This window comes from Anopheles ziemanni, chromosome 2 (genome assembly GCF_943734765.1).
Source record: "Anopheles ziemanni chromosome 2, idAnoZiCoDA_A2_x.2, whole genome shotgun sequence".
Lineage (NCBI taxonomy): Eukaryota > Metazoa > Arthropoda > Insecta > Diptera > Culicidae > Anopheles > Anopheles ziemanni.
In genome coordinates this window covers 62,393,710-62,410,104 of record NC_080705.1, presented here as the reverse complement: position 1 = coordinate 62,410,104, position 16,395 = coordinate 62,393,710, and the positions used below count along the sequence as shown (strand labels likewise).

Here is a 16,395-nt window from a genome sequence, read left to right as displayed (position 1 = left end):
CAGCAATCCAATATTCTGTAGAGATAGAGTTGGGAGGAAATTTCTCTTTCTCTAAATGGGAACCAACATAAACCAAAAATATGGAAACTAAAATATTATACGATTCCTAAAACAAAATTATACACAGTTGCAAGAAACGTAACACATTAGTGTAGACATGTTTTTAAAACCTTTGTTTACGTTTGGATAATATCGAATACGCATTTAGCTAAATGCAAGTGAAGTTCAAAAACAAAATTCCTCACTTTTGAAATCGTTTTCATTGTGTTAAAGGCATTTTGTTTGTCAGTATGATGAGTGAAAAAAAATTTATACTAACATTCTAAAAATCAATTAAAATAATAAACATCCTTGACTTTTGATCGAAACATACATTGTAGGATTAGAAACAGTTTAAAGTTTGCTTAAATTATATTGTATCGTTTCCTGCGCATAACTCGTTTCCAATCAGGAGTTCCAAGCAATGTGATGTCATATTTCAGTACAAAACGGAAACATGTTGACATATGACTCAATGCTGGCAAGCTTGAACGCATTTACGATTTGTTTAAATAAGGAATAGCATTTCCATGCATTAGTGTTGCGAGCTCACGTACCCAATACTGGCGCTAGTAAATATGGATTTCGTTTCCTTCAAGCAGTTTAACGACGAATCATTTGGCACTCAAGTTGATTAGTTTGATCTACAAAATATTAACAAGTTCACTGTCATGTCACTCAAAAGTGGGTGACAGCAAAACTCAGTTCTAAAAAGTTTTTGACCCATAAATAAATGAAAATGCAACAAAAAAATTATAGTAATATTTAATATCAATTCTTTGGGAAGCTAAATTTTAGCTTAGCCTTAAAATTGTTGATTTAATAAATGTTATAAACAAATTATATTAAAAAAGATTGTTCTAAAACAGTGTGCTAAAAACGCTTGACAGTCAATGTGTTAATTGATAAAACCGTGCAATTCGTTCCATATCTTGCCTAGATTGCAAGACCGACTTGCACTTGGTTTAAATTTGGCGTATCATACAAAGCACGGTTACGAGTGAACTAGCAGTTTATCGAGTATACCACATTGTAGTGCGTTTGTCACCCGATTATGACGAGCGCAACTAAACTGTTCACGCTCGTGCTGAGTTATTATTGCAATCTCATCGTCAACTGCCAGTTCCAATCGGGCCAAAACAATACGAATGATTTATTCAGCCACTTTTCCCTAGGTTTTCCATTCCACCAGGCGGGCTGGTCTGGAGGCACACTCGTAATCACCACGGTGCAAAAGGGAAGCAGCCGACAGGCAGATTGGATAACCCTGTCATCCGGCAATCCGTTGCACACGGCGAGCGCAAATGGAAACTGCAGGGAAAAGCTTGAGACACTTCGGTTTGTTTGTGTCATTTAAGAGCGTTGCGGCGCGGCGGAGAGTGTATGAAGAAGATGAGGTGGCCTCTGCTGCTGCTGTTGATGCTTCTGCCGGTTCCATAAGACGTTTCGTGGCGTTTTGTGTGCCACTGTCGTGACCTTTTCTTCTCTTTTTTTTATTTATTTTTGTTTAACAACTCGAAAAACAAGTTAAAGCACCACGATTGCAAGACGCGTTGCGAAAATAGCCGGCATTTCGTTCGTTATTTTCCATTCAATCCCATATCACTCTTGCACCCCCATCACACTCTCTCTTCTTCACGCACAGTCTTACATTTTTCCTCCATTGGAAAAACGCGTTTTCCTCATCAATACCACGATTCATATAATTTCGTAACACTGTTACTCATTACCTTCCTTCCTCTTTCGGCCCATTTTTTCCCCGCCATTCAGGGCTTTGCTTTCGTGTCACGTAACTCAACACGGTGCAACCCACCCTCCTTCCACGCCGACCCGAAACAACCTGCCAGCCAGGCGCTTGAATAGACATGCCCACGCGAATAGCACGAAAGGTTTTTCCGCAGCAAAGTACTAAGGCGCTCATCACCCGAGGGCCGGGGTCCCTAAAAGCCAACGCGCGGCTGGAAGGTGCTTGTGTGTGTTCGCCACAGTTTTGGTTGGCGATTTCCGGGCGCGTTTGTTTGAAAACAAGGTGCCTGCCTGTTTTCCCCGTGCTTGAAACTTTCCCACACCGCACACACGGAAGCCGCCTTGGGAACGATGGCGAATACTTTCTGTGCCTTTCTTCAGTTCCGAGCGCCCAGTCGAAACAGTGGAGTTTCCGATAATGAAAGAGAAAGGGGAGGAAAAAATAAGAACCCGGTGATAAAATGTCCCACGAAGGATGGACGAAGACAAGCACAAGATTTTTCGACAAGCTGAAGAGGAACGTTGGAAAAACTCTCCTTCCGCCAACTGAAACACGACGGACCATCGCGCACATACAACTGTCGTGTGGTATTTGTACATTGCTTTCGTTCGAAATTGTTGTTCTATCGCGCGCAGCACCAAACACAAGGTGCGTAAGGGAATGTCGGTCAAAATATACACTGCGACAGCTTTAGTAAAATATTTTACCCCAAAAAGAGATCTTAAACATGGTTTTGTAGAGTCTTTACGAATGCATTTCTTTAAATTTATTTTGTTATATGAATTCCATGGGATTGCATTTTTTATTGACATCCAGTTTAAATCCAGTTTTTTGCCATCAATTTTGAGCCTCTTTGTTTCCTCTGGGTTTCTCTAAAACTAAATTACATAGAAGTTACTTCATCGAAATATTAAGCACTCATTGAATAGAATAGAACATAAAGTTTATCACCAATCATTGAATGTACAGTATATGGTTTAGTGTTAATATTCAAAATTCATCGAGTTCTTAAAGCAAGTAAGGATTTGTAAGGAGAAAGTAAGAATTTGTTCTATGATTACGACCACGAGACTTCAACTTTTTTTCACATAGAAGTTGCCTATTACCCCACTTTCCCCGATGGACAAACCTTACGACAATGATGCTGAGCGTTCGGAGCAAAAGGCTATACAAATAACATGTACGAAAAACGGACGATAAAACCAGCGAACTGAAACCTGAAACATTCGGAATAATGTGACATACAAACACCTACACACAGCCTTCAGATGCTCGGTCCCAACAACAACATCGAATATCTGCAAAGTCAGACCCCACCAGATGCAGCCTTCCAAAAAATCCGTTAGGACAAAATTGAATTTAGGATTTTTATACTTTTGCGTTTTCGTTCTGTGCGCTTTGGGTTGTTTTTGTTTTTTTTTTTTATTCTTGAGTCCAACCAGGCACAAAGCTGGCCAGGGCTAGCAAGACCCGACACAGCTGGGTTGGTGTTTCCGAATCAAGGAAAAACACACATACCGCTTCCTTACCAACCACCCCCTCCCTCCTCTTGCTTTCCAAATGAGGCGCTCAAAGATCTTTATATTTTTATGCGTTTATGTTTTTTACTCCCCGTCAGATGCTGAAGACGTCCATACTGATCTCCCTCTTATCGTCATTTCCCAACAGCTACCAACAAAACTTTGCCAGCGCGGCACTCCGAAGGAGGCTCACTGAACCTTATACGGTGCGAGAGAACCCAAACCGGTTCCGAAATGTTTGGCTGTCGTCGAATCAGAATTTGCAATTTGCGAAAGCAACAAACATGGGCATGGGGAGATTTAGAGAAAAAGAGTGCAAAAGCAAAGAAAGTGTTCGACATGATCACGAGAGCGTTGTGAAAGCATGAATCCTTTTTCCGGCTAGTTTTTTTTTCTTCTTCTAAACACTACCGATACACTCGAGCGAAAATCGAGACATAACCGCTAAACACTTTTCTCTCGATTACGTGCTGGGAAAGAGGGGAAAAACATTCGGCCGGATTCGGAAAGTGACTTTCGTAGAACGAGGGTAAAGGTGCCAACGACCTTTTTGTGCGGCGACGACGACGACGGGGTGTAAAAAATAAAGCCATCTAAAGGCACTACAAAATGAACTGAAAATGGAAACCCATTTCATCGAACGGACCTCTCTCGAACGATTTTCTGATCGTTCAAATGTCCCTTTTTTGTGTCCCGGAAAACTTCGCACAAGGGTGTTGATGTTTTTGTTTTGGCCAGTGTTTTTGTGTGAAAAAACGCGAAAATCGTGAGAAAATGGTTGAAGGTGTATTTAGCAGTACAAATATTTTGCAATTACCACATTTTTCTGATTTTCAGTAGATTCAGCAAGATATTAATAAATAGTCAAAGTTGGAATTCGTAAAAGATATTAAGTACTGCGGATACTTTCACAAGCACAAAACTCCGCCCATCGATGAACCTTCACACACCGAATCAATTTTCTTCTCAATACCAACCTTCCCACAATAATCTCACCATCACCCCGTGGTAGAGAACACTACAGCCTCCCGAAAAATAATGGCAGCGCACAGGGGTGTACTTAATGGAAAAGTAAAACGATTAAACGATGCCGCAAATAGACGGAGACCCCGGCGGTTAAGTAAGTTTGGCCCTTCGGACCTAACAGCATTAACGGTGACCACGGTGCCACCAGCAGCAAGCAAAAGGCCACCGGGGAAGGCAGTATACACACGGAAGGGCGATCGGGGGGTTGTTTTTATCAGGACATTCCGACCTTGTGTTATGGGTTGATTTCTTCCCAATCTTCATGTGCCTTTTTTTTCTTTGGTTCGTTTTGGTTCAAATTGGGGAGCCCACTCCCTCTCTCTCTCTCTCTCTGTTTCTCCCTTTCCCATGGGAGCATTTAATTAGCGTTAAGTACGACTCAACGTTCCGCACACTTCGGTTCTTTTAGCACATGGAAAGAAGTTAACAGAAAGGGAGGCTACGGTTCGAGGTACGCAAAAAGTTATGAGCCGGTAAGAACTTGCCCGTGCAATGTTTGGAAGTAGAACGCCACCAGAGATGAAATTTTTGTCTTCCAAAAGTTTCGGTGTGTTTTTGTAAAATAAATAAACTAGTATTATTTTGTTAAACAAAGTTTAACTAAATAACAGCGGTGTGCTTATTACATTAATTTGTTCGACGAAAAGTAGTTTTTTTAGAATGAATGAAAAAAGTGGGTAGAATATATTTAAACTTCTTCGATTCGATCATTTGTTGGGTTTTATTAGATATCAGTACTTTGTTTAAGGGATGGTCTTGTACCTATCCATAACCCCCTTTAACTTTCATTCAAACTTCACTTAAATTCGTGGCCCGGATGGCTCATATTTCAATTAAAATTTAAGCTTTTTCTTTTAAAATAAAAGCTACCCAAATTGCTTCATCCGAGCCGATAGCGGAGACTCGGAGAAATCGATTGCAAATGTCTCAATTTCAAATTACACCACACAGCGGATGGGGGAGCCTGTGTTTTGATACGACCACAAAAAAGAGGTACCCTTACGTACGCCATGATCCTTCTGCTTCTGCTGGCGAATCCCCTGGGGAGGCCAATCCGCCAAAACCCCTTCCCCCCCCCCCCCCTCCCCCCCCCCTCCCGTCTCTCGGTGCTTCGAAGATGCTTCCATTATTATTTGCTCTAATAATTATGTGTCATCCAATCAAAACATAATGGCAACGTCAGCGAAACCCGGGGCTGCTTCTGCTGCACTCTCGATGCGAACATGAACGTGAAAACGTGACCGTATCGTCAATATGCCAACAGCATCCAACCACCAGACGACATCCAACAACCGATCGAAACACAATCCCCCTCCCTCTTCCCTGCCGCCTGACCGAACAACAAATTGCTTACGGGAGATGCGGGGCCAGAACGAAAACCATCGCCTGGTGGATTGATCAGTGTTGTCTCTACCTTTGAATTCACCGACCAACTGCCCATTTCTCCCGGGAGTGTTTCGGGGTAACGATGACGTTTTTCACGCGCTTCGAGACACTGACGGAGAAATTAAAAGGAAGACAGATATTTGTCCAAACAGAGAAATATGTTCCGTCAGACTCAGATTTCAGTTGGGTGAACAGCGTTACGAAATATTCCATACAATTAGATTTAGAAGACCTAAAGAACAATTCATTCATTCCGTTCATTCCGATACATCTTTGAAGACACATGTTATGCCGCATGTTTTCAATCCAGAAATTACACGGTTTCGCTTTCATTACTCATAATGATTTCAAAGTAATTAAATATGTGTTTTTTAAAACCCTGCAAGAATTTACTTTTATTCATATTTTCAATGGGAAATATTCGAATGGAATAGAAACACACTCAGTTCAGCAAGTTACACTATATTTCAACTAAAAAAAAGACTCATCAAGGCACAACAAAATCGGGCGTATCAAAGACAAAAGTCTTATATAACTAACACATAGTGTCCTAACACCGGCGTAATAAACTCTGTTTTTATACTGCAAAAACAAGCTTACATAAATTTGTTCGCACCGGAGGAAAATCGATTCCGATCCGATAGTTGAGGCGCGTCGCTCCTCATAAATACTCGAACGGGTACCAACGGAAAACGCGGTAATACCGCGCACGGCATCGGGACGAACGACAAAAGATGGGGGGGAAATTGCGTAAAGTTGCAGCCAAAGTCGCGGTGGGTTTAACAAAATTGGAAAAAATACCGTTCATATTCTATAGAAAAAAAGGCTTCTAACATACACACAGAGATCAAAATACCACTTAATCGATCGAAGAGTTTTAGAAAGATCATAGTCTTAAATATATCTCTTGATCGCGGAATCTAAGATCGAAAAATGCCAGATTTAAACTACACACAGTGTTCTACTACTACTACTATGACACACCAAGTATTCAAACGCTACGTACACCCACGTCGAATGCCATCATTCCGGGGTCGCATTGATGGGAAACGAAAAAGAGTCATCTGCAGCATAAAGACCGCGCTCACGGCGAATTGCTTCGATCTTCTTCTAACTTTCACGTCACCGGAGCGTATAAATGACAGCCGGATCTTTCCGCTGCGCGATCGCGTGCGCATTTTCTGAAGAAGAATAAAAAGCACCTGGTAAAAATATGCCAGTATGTGGCAACAACATGATATGCTTTATAGCAGTGAAGATCGAGTGTTTAGAGAAACTAGGTTAGCTGTAGTTTAATGTCCATTGCACAAGAACAGCGGTGGTAAAATGGTGGTAATTTTATAACTATTCTCAGCATTCGAGTTCATATTTTAAAGGTTCTTAAATTAAAAAGGTTTGTAAAGTGGGTCAAATAGATAGAAATGGATATTAAAACAGAAGAAAATTGACGATATTGCTTGATATGCACCATTTAATAAATAAAAAATACCTCCGCCAGGTTCTTGTGCAATGGAGTAAGAGCGTTTGTGACTATTTTATTTTAAACGGTACTATTGTAGCATAGGGTACCAAATTTCAAATGTAAACTTCATCACCTTTATATTTTCATTAGAGCGATAAGAAATAATTAGAAAATGCCAAATTAATTACGTTCATTAATTGAAATGAAACATTAAATTGTGGCCTCGTTGGGAGTCGCTTCCTGTTGAAAAGTTGTTTCCTTCTTCCCATGACATCTCTTTACTTCCAGTTCAGTATGTGGATTTGAGCTAACACATATGGTAAATGCAAGTCTGCAGCGAGACAAAACCGCTGCAACCTGTTAGTCACTACTGCCTCCTCGTAATGCACGTATGTGTGCCTCTGTGTTTGGGTGGGTGTGTGTGTGTGTGTGTGTGTGTGTGTACCGACGTAGTCCATTTCATTCCCATTTGTTACAAAACCATCCGACGTCAGCTTCCGTGCCAAAAAGCCAGGTGTTGCTACGGTGCACCGGAGGTTTCCGCTGCAGTTTTGCAGTGCATCACTGAGAGACTCTCGCTCTCTATCCTCTCTCTCTGTCGTCCGTCTCGAAACCGGTAATGGCCTGATTACGTGCCAGCCACGTCGTCGTCGTCGTCGTCGTCGTCGTCGTCGTCGGTGATGATATGGTTGCACTAATTAGTGCCCGCCAGCGCGCATAAACGCATACAGGTCCCGTCCTGTTTTTCTCTATGCGAGTGTGGGCGCTTGTAAAATGCCCTATTTGGCGGCCCCATCGGCAAAAGGATCCGCCAGCCACACTTCCGCCACACGCCGTAAGAAGGAAGGCTGATCGAAAGCAAAGGGGTTTTCGTGTACGTGAAACCACTTTTCTTTTCACCGAGTGATCGAGGCATGGAGGAAACGGTGAAGGAAAACCCACCTTACAGCGTTGGTTATGGCTGCGAAAAAGGCAATGCTCAAGTTGTGTAAGTTAGGTATGATCTTTCCCAAATGCCTCCCCCTTTTCGCCTTACTTTTGCCCTTCTCCGATATGTATCACCCTGGCAGCACATGGCGAGAGGTTTTCCAGTAGTTATTAAAACCTAACCGGAAAGGACGGAACATTTCGGCAAATAAAATAGCTTGGAATACATCGAATTGGGTATAGCTCATATAGGTCCGAAAGATGAAAAGGTCTGTTCTACTTCCCATTGGATAGAGTAACCACCGAGCGCACACTGACATTTTTCCCACTGGGCCTGTTAATGTGAAAGCTCGTTATCTGAACGAGCCCGAGTCCGGTGCAGACCGTATGAAAACATTGAACAGTTCAACGACGTAAAACTTACGCTACGTTGTCTGGTGGTTTGTTTTCCAGCGGACAGGCATTTTGGCCACCTAAAAATTGCCACATCGAACGTTTATTTTAACGGTCACTTTCCAAAAACGATTACAAAAACGAAATGCGATTTCGTGGTGAAGCAGCAGCAGAAGACACCTTTTAGTGGTGGTTGCAAAAGCATCGTAATGGTAACATTTCCTCAAGAGTAAATTGCAATCGTGTGGAACTATTATTTGTCTTCTTCGTTTTTTTAAGGATATCAGCCATTTTTCAACCTCGACTACCCTTTATTTTGATACGATTTTAAAACAGCGCTAACCAAGACAACCTCCGAAAGACTAGGCTTTGGAAAGGTGTGAAATTTATATCATGTTTTTTTATCTAACAGACTTACTTTAAACAGCTTTGCAACTAAACTTAAACGCTGTTCTCCAAAACCAACATGGCATTATCTTCAAGGTTAAATGTGTTTAGGAAATAAAACTAAAATAAATATCAACAAATCACAACTTTCAAAAAAGTTTAAAATGTAACATCCACTTTGGTCTGGTTTGATCTTCTTCAATTCCAGCTCCATCGCCGGTAGAAGACTTAAGTAATTAACAACAACCCAAACTCATCGCATCATAGCTAAAGACGGGTGGAAAATGTGTAGCGTGCTAGTTAGTAGCGTGACGAGAAACCTATACTACTCGGTGAACATTATAACTTCCTCCTATTGTGCAATCGAGGCTGCGAAGAGCGAAACACATACATCATTTTCACTTTCCAAGTCGCTTTAGGAAAGGAAAAGCGAATAGAGAAATAAAGGCCGAGCAAGACAAGGAAACGTGAAAGAGAGGCAGTAACGGTAGTAAATGGCAAGGAATTCCAAAAGCAGCAAAAGGCATCGAGAAACGAAAGATTAAAACTCGCGTTGCAGCATTTTGCTGTTGCTAGCTGCCCGTCGGAAGATGGATGAAAGCGAACTTAGCGAAAACTAAAGACAAACAATTGAAATCAAAAACATAAAGCAAAACTGACCGACAATTTTTTAAAGTTTGATTAATTGTAATAAAAGAAAAGAAGAAAGTCCATCAAATGTAGATGAACAGGAGAATGGATCGCAAATTTTGGTGGGTTGGAAGAGCTCAATGAAATTGCTGGAATGAAAAAATCTCTCAATTCTCTCCAATCAAATTTTTGTGAAATTTTAAACGATCCTTGGGTTTTGGGAAGATCAAATAACAATTTCTTCAATTAAGGATAACAAACTACCCTCGTTTTTTCTGTGGTCGCAGGGGAAATGACCATGCCAGATATTAAACAAAATTGAATAAAGAAAAAAGCTGTTCTCCTTTTCTCGGACAAAATTACCCATTATTCCACAATGACCAGTCAAAAATTTTATTTTGACGACAAAAAAAAACGCCCAACAATAAGCAAAAAACTCTAACAACCAGCTATCAATTTATCCATTACCCATTATTCTGGTCCAAAACCTGGTATGGCATCGTTCATACAAGTGCGCTACATTTCTAAACATAGTTTGAAATTATTGTAACTATAGACAGAATTAGACAAGAAATTAAGATTATAGAACAACGCCCTCGCAAGCCTAGGAAAATGTTCAGGTAAGAGAAAAAATAAAAGAAAATTATATTTTTACTCGATTCTTTTACTTCCGGCAGCTGAATTTTCTCATAGGAAATATTTCTGAAAATTATCCGTACACACACTTTTTAGTATTTCCGCCCTTGATAAAACAACCTTCCTAGTCCATACATTTTCTACAAAATGTCATCTGTTTTCTAGAATAGAACAGAAAGACACGCTGACCAAAACAACACCAACAACATCACGAGGGCTGAGAAGTTTTTGTATGCCAAAAACGGTGCTACGGAAAGCTTCCGAAAAAGTTTCCCCTTTCTAACAACGAGGTAAAGATCGCGAATGAAGAAAAAACAGCCCCAGGGTGACATTTTCATTTCATTTAATTGGGATCTGCCCGGAACGTCCGGTCCAACTCGCCAGCCGACAAAAATCCCTTTTTAAACCATCGTCGGTGTCGTACGTGCGAGAATCCTTTTTATTTTAAGGGTTGATGTAATCTCCCGCGCACAAAGTTATGAACCAGCCAGGAGCTCATGAAGGCCGCTCTGCTATAGAGGACGAACATGGGCACGCCACGGCAGGACTTCTTGAATGCCATTGCATAATACCCGAAAGGGCAGAAAACGTAATCATCATAATCGGTTGGCTATGGTTTGTTGCATGGTCGAGAAAAACATTGCGTGTCTCGCAACATAGAAAGAGAGGATGGTTGTCGTGAAGTAGATTATTAGTTTTACGGTCAAAGGGCTCGGCGTTACTCCGCCAAGGCACTTGTTGTGCAGATCCAATGGTCATCATTTTTAACACTTTCTCTGTACAAGAACATGAATTGACAAAGAAATGGTTTCGATTCAAGCCTCCTCAAGGCGACAGTTTTGGACGAGCCGTAATAAACATAAAAACGATGATAGGTTTTTTTTATCTTTTCGAAAAAAACTTTTTGAGCCCGAAATGTTAAACGCACGCTTTTGTTTCACAACACTTCTTAACAATACGGTAACAATTCAAATTACAATCCCGTTTATGATACAATAAAGTTTCTAGTTTACACGTGGGTGGCGTGGGTTCGAATCCCAACCGAGACCGAACCCTCCCCTGTACGAGGGGGCTGACTATCCACATACTCAACGGGAAAAGTCTTGTAAGCCCTTCATGAGGCAGGCATGACCAACAAGGTCGTTACGCCAAGAAGAAGTTGTAACGTATTTGTTTGATGTTTGAATCTGAAAATGATTGCACATGGCAACTTAATACATCTAACACATTTTTGCTGTTTAAGCGGTATCAAGTTTAGCTTATGAAACATGAACAGGAGTTAAACGCGATATGCTTGAAGCTTAATAATATGTTTAACGATTAGATAAGATTGATCAATCGAGAAAGCCCAGGATAAGGGAATAAAAAGCCCACAATAGCAGGGAAGAAATTCTTTAAGAGGCAAGTTAGTGCGTCTCAATACCAACACTAACGAGACGACAAAAAAGAAAAGACTGATATGAGTTTTGAGCAATTCGATTTTTTACGATTAGACTACGACGAGGCTTTTTAATTCTCCGTTACCAATGGTTCATTCATTTATGTTTCAAATTTATGAATGAAACTAACCTAATTCAAAGGTCAATATATTTTTGAAAGGCCGATAAAAACCACACTTTTCATGAACAATTGCATGGACCGCTACTTAAAGTAATTTTATGGATGATCTTTCATCACTCATCAACTAAAGCAAATCTATTGCAGACCGATAGAATGAGACGAATTCAAAGTTCTGTACGCGTTTTAAATGCCTTCGTCTACATGCCTTCAATGGCTTTAATTGGCAGTAAATCTTAAGAGTTGAACATATTTGGCTATCTGGAACCCATATCATGTTGGTCGCTAACTCAACAACAAACAAACCTTCTATTGACGTTGAAACGCTGCCAACGTTTTGAGACAATTGTTTCAGCCTGTTGAAGTGTTCCTTTAGCAAACTTCATCCTACAGACGCATGTTCTTTCTAGTGTGGCTCCATTCGGGCAGAAAATTGCAATTGCAGTTTGCAAACGGCGCGACATAATGACATCATTTGTCCGAGCCTTCTTTGATCGCTAGTTTGCGCTAGGGGTTTTTCTATGATGTGCTTTGTTTTTCCCTTTCTCCTGACTTCCGCATCATGATGCGTACGATGAATCAGCAATGACTACTTCGAACGAGATGGTCACTGGGAGAACGAGACGGGTCGGGGTAAGAAGAATGCCAACGGTACATTCACTACGTCTGACGTCATCAGGAGCCTATCGGTGCTTGTTTGAACATGCACATCCCAGGGTTTTGAAAAAGGGTGTGCATGAAAAGGAATTATGCGGTGTTTTCAACAATTGCACTTGTGCATTGAGGAGATCCGTGAAACCAAATGAGAAAAACGAAGAAAAATACAACAATCGATGATGATAACCACGCACGCAGCTTCACTTACCTTGTGTGTTAACTTTCAAACACATTACATTTCCTTCCGTGCACCAGACACACGTCACCAGATGATATCCGTGGAGGAATGTAGCACTCGCTCCGGCAGTCGATGTTGGCACCACGATCACCACACGCTAGGCTCGCGTTCCTTTCGCTATCAGCGTGTCGCCTTGTGTCACCTTTCTTCCGGCCAGCGAGTGAAAGATTGATCGCGGAACCACGGATCAGGTGATTTGCGCAGGAGAAGGTTCGGGTAGGCTTTGGGGTTTGGGGGTTTACTTCTCCTTGCAAACCTATCGTCCGGGACTGTCTGACAGCTGACGTTTTAGTAATATCGCCGGTAGGTAGCGGATGACAGCTGGCAAAACTATTCACAAATCCCCCCCACACACGAACACACACACGCGCACAACCGGTACTGGGTCTACCGTTAAACTACCTTTCGTCACCGTCTGATCTGCGCGGAGAGTGCGCGACTCGCGATTCCTTTCAAACTTTCCCTACGCGGACGATAAAGCGATACGCCAAACAAAATGTACACGCACACACAAACACGGACCAGTAACGAACAGTCGCTAGTGCACACACTGCGAGAAAAAACAATCGATGCCACTTTTCTCCCTCACACACAAGGGCGCCAGGTTTACCGAAACAGGTGGTTACACGCGGGATCCACTTTATCTACGAATACCCTTTGCTTTGCTCCACTCTTTCCTTCTCACTTTTTTTTCTTCAATCCCACACACCACCAGACCAAACTTGCATCTTGTGTTTTGTCGCGAAACTTTCTCACCCGAGCTCACACTTCGCGAGCGCACTTTCTCATCCGTAGGCTAAGGTAAAATGATCAGGCCGATCTCCAGCTTCACTGTAGCCCCGCCGCGGGGTGCAGAACACTTTTCCCTACTCGAAGGCGCCGCCACTGCTCGGGCACTACGAATCACTAGGGCACTACCACCACTACCTACAGCCGATCGCAGTAGTGTGTACAACGACGATGTAGTGCTGCTGCAGGTTACCTTTCGCTTTTTCCGCACTTTCCGCTCGCTGTTTCCCTCCTCCGTTCGACTTGGGGCAGCGGTTCCACTCTCTTTTTCCCCAACTATTACCTTTCCCTTACCACTCTCACTGGCATTCGAAATACCAACCCCTTTTTCAACACCACACTTAATTTTTTTTATTATTTTTCGTTGCGTGCGTTGCGTTTTTCATTTCCCTGTACTGCAGGGAAAAAACAATCACACTTCCTGCTGCTATAGGCTTGCAAAAGAAGAGAAATTTATTAGGAAGGTTTAAGAAGCAAGATTATTAGTCCCGAACTTTTCACGATTTACAGACCGAAAATTAAAAATCACCATAAAAGTCCCGTTATCTAGCTGAAACATGTTGATGGTGATGTGAAATATACAAAAGCAACCAAAAAAAATAAATAAATGAAATTTTCCATTATTTACGCACGCGATGACCAACGATGTCAACCTTCAATGATCATCCCACCATCCCCATCGCAGTTCGTCGCCGTCTTTGCGTCGCCCCCATCGTACTTGCCATTTCTCACCAGTGGACGATGCAATTTTTCTGTTGCATCAAGTCGAAATTGTGCTTTATGTGTACACACTCACACACGACAATTGCAGGTGACATCTGATAAAGTGGATCGTCACTGTACCACCGTTAGGAGTTTTATTTTCGTCCGGCTGTCTCGATGGACGACATCAGGGGAAAGAACTAATTGGCGTACTCTATAATGATAATGTTCCAATGTTTTCATAGAAAACCTGAACGTTGGTGCACCAGTGTCGTTCCTCGACTAGTAAAATCTATTTACAACACTTGATCAACCCAATCAGCGAAAAATAAGTGGCAAAGTATGATACACTTGCTTTCTTTTTCCTTCATCACTACCCGATAGGTTTCCATAGCAGCCCGAATTCATTGCCGATTGTTTACAGCTCTTTCCAATCAGCTAGGGAAACAATTACCTTTTACCTACGCGATCCATCATTTCATTAATTCTACTATACACCATCGGTTGGCCCAAAAATCTCATGCAAACGAATTGTCACGTAGACAATTCCCATTTTCTTCGCATACGATTTCCTACTCGATGAATGGAAACAGTGCAGGATTGTATAATTTTATTTTTAAAGGACGCAACTACCAACAAAAAGCTATCGGCAAACGAATCGAAATTCCCAGGAAAGTCATTGAAGTAGAAGCAAAGAAAATTGTCCCGCCGCACCGCCCGGGTACAGAAGGCAAAAAGTCTTTATTCAAACTTTCAACACACACCAACGCCGCCAACAAGTGACAACTGAGCGAAGAAGCTCAAGAATATACAAGCGAAATATGCCATGACACAGCAGCAGCACGGCGGTGGTTCCACCTCCCCCTTTTGGGTGGCCAAGCAGTGGCACAATGGTAACGTCATCAGCTGTGTTTCTTCGCACTATCGCCTTTTGAAGGCACGGAATAATGACCCTGCCGCTTTGGCAAACCACGATCCAGGGCGGAGCTTTGCCCCCCTCGCAAAGTCAATCATTTGTGACCGGGGACAAATTATACCGCGTGGTGGGGACCATTGTGACCGCTGAACTGGACCGGTTCCGGTTCATCGTGTGTCCGTGTGGGGCCGCACGAAACACACGTTCACCGAAACCGATACTGGCCAGTATCGGTCCGAGTACGACAAACGGTGTCCGTCGGATGACAGCTAGCAGCAGCTCGAAGTAAGATGACGTATCGAGAACCGCCGAGAGGGGGACAATATTGGACACACATACGATCGCGAGTGGAGACACGCAAAACGGACACACGGCTCTGACTCACTCGCGCAAGTATCCACCATTCATTCGCGTGACCCTTGACGGGGTACTGCATGTGTAGAGGAGCCTTTTTTAGATGGTTACTTTGATTACATTTGATCACTTTATTCACTAACTTGCACCGACTGGTAAGCGAATCAATTTCACTGCCATAGTTGCGCCTGCCTCTAGTAGCACTGACCAAGCAAAGGTTTCTAATCGTAATGTTCACGCAGTCACAATGAGTATGATGACGACTACGACGACGACACTACGACGGTTGTGATGGTGATGTTGCGCCTTTCACAAAGCAATCCTTGCGTGGCAAGCCAATTCTTTCATGATGTTTTTTCATTCATTCTTTTTCACTTGTCGTCTTCATTAGTTTATTATTCCTTTTTTCTAGTCGTTTCTTCGTGGCCCCGTCGACCGTCAAGCAGTGTGGATATTTGATGCGTTGGTGGTGCGTTGCACATCCGGGTTTAACAAATGTGTAACCCCGTACCGTAGCACCAGCTGCTTCTCAAGCAAAAGCAAAAGGTACCGCTCGGCACGAATTTTATTTCACTTGTCCTTGCCTGAATATTCTCCGTAAAAGCAATCCTTGGAACTGTTTTGTTTAGAGGTCACAACGAAACAGTCCCGTTGAGTCTCCGTCGCCGGACACGACCCAAATTGTACCCTCGCCCTCTACCACTTGTCGCTGCGTGTAAGGGGGAGCACAAAAAGATACTGTGCAATCCCGGGTGGACTAAACTAGGACAATTTTAGAAGACAGCTGGTCCCAACTGGTGCGATGATTCTACCAAATCTCCACCTTCGCGACTGCAGACGACGGCGGAGGAACAATCCGAGTACTCACTTGGTTTGCACGACACCATTTGCAGCCTTCTTCGACGTTCGGTAATAGACTTCTGAGGAACCGCGATCGGACGGTTCTGCAAGCTGGACAAAAGTTTCACTTTTTGACAACTCACTTACACTTTTGCCTTCTCCCCGCTCCGTGTGCAGATTTCAACACAC

The 16,395-nt window shown here is 42.5% G+C and overlaps 1 protein-coding gene across 1 annotated transcript in view; it reads right to left on the bottom strand.

Annotated features, from left to right (window-relative positions):
* LOC131294050 (AT-rich interactive domain-containing protein 1B) overlaps positions 1 to 13,822 on the bottom strand; it is a 36,840-nt gene extending 23,018 nt beyond the window's left edge. Inside the window, exon 1 of the mRNA XM_058322096.1 lies at positions 12,576 to 13,822. The gene's annotated coding sequence lies outside the window, so the exon portion shown is untranslated. The remainder of the gene's footprint in view (positions 1 to 12,575) is intronic.
* Between the last annotated feature and the right edge of the window lie 2,573 nt (positions 13,823 to 16,395).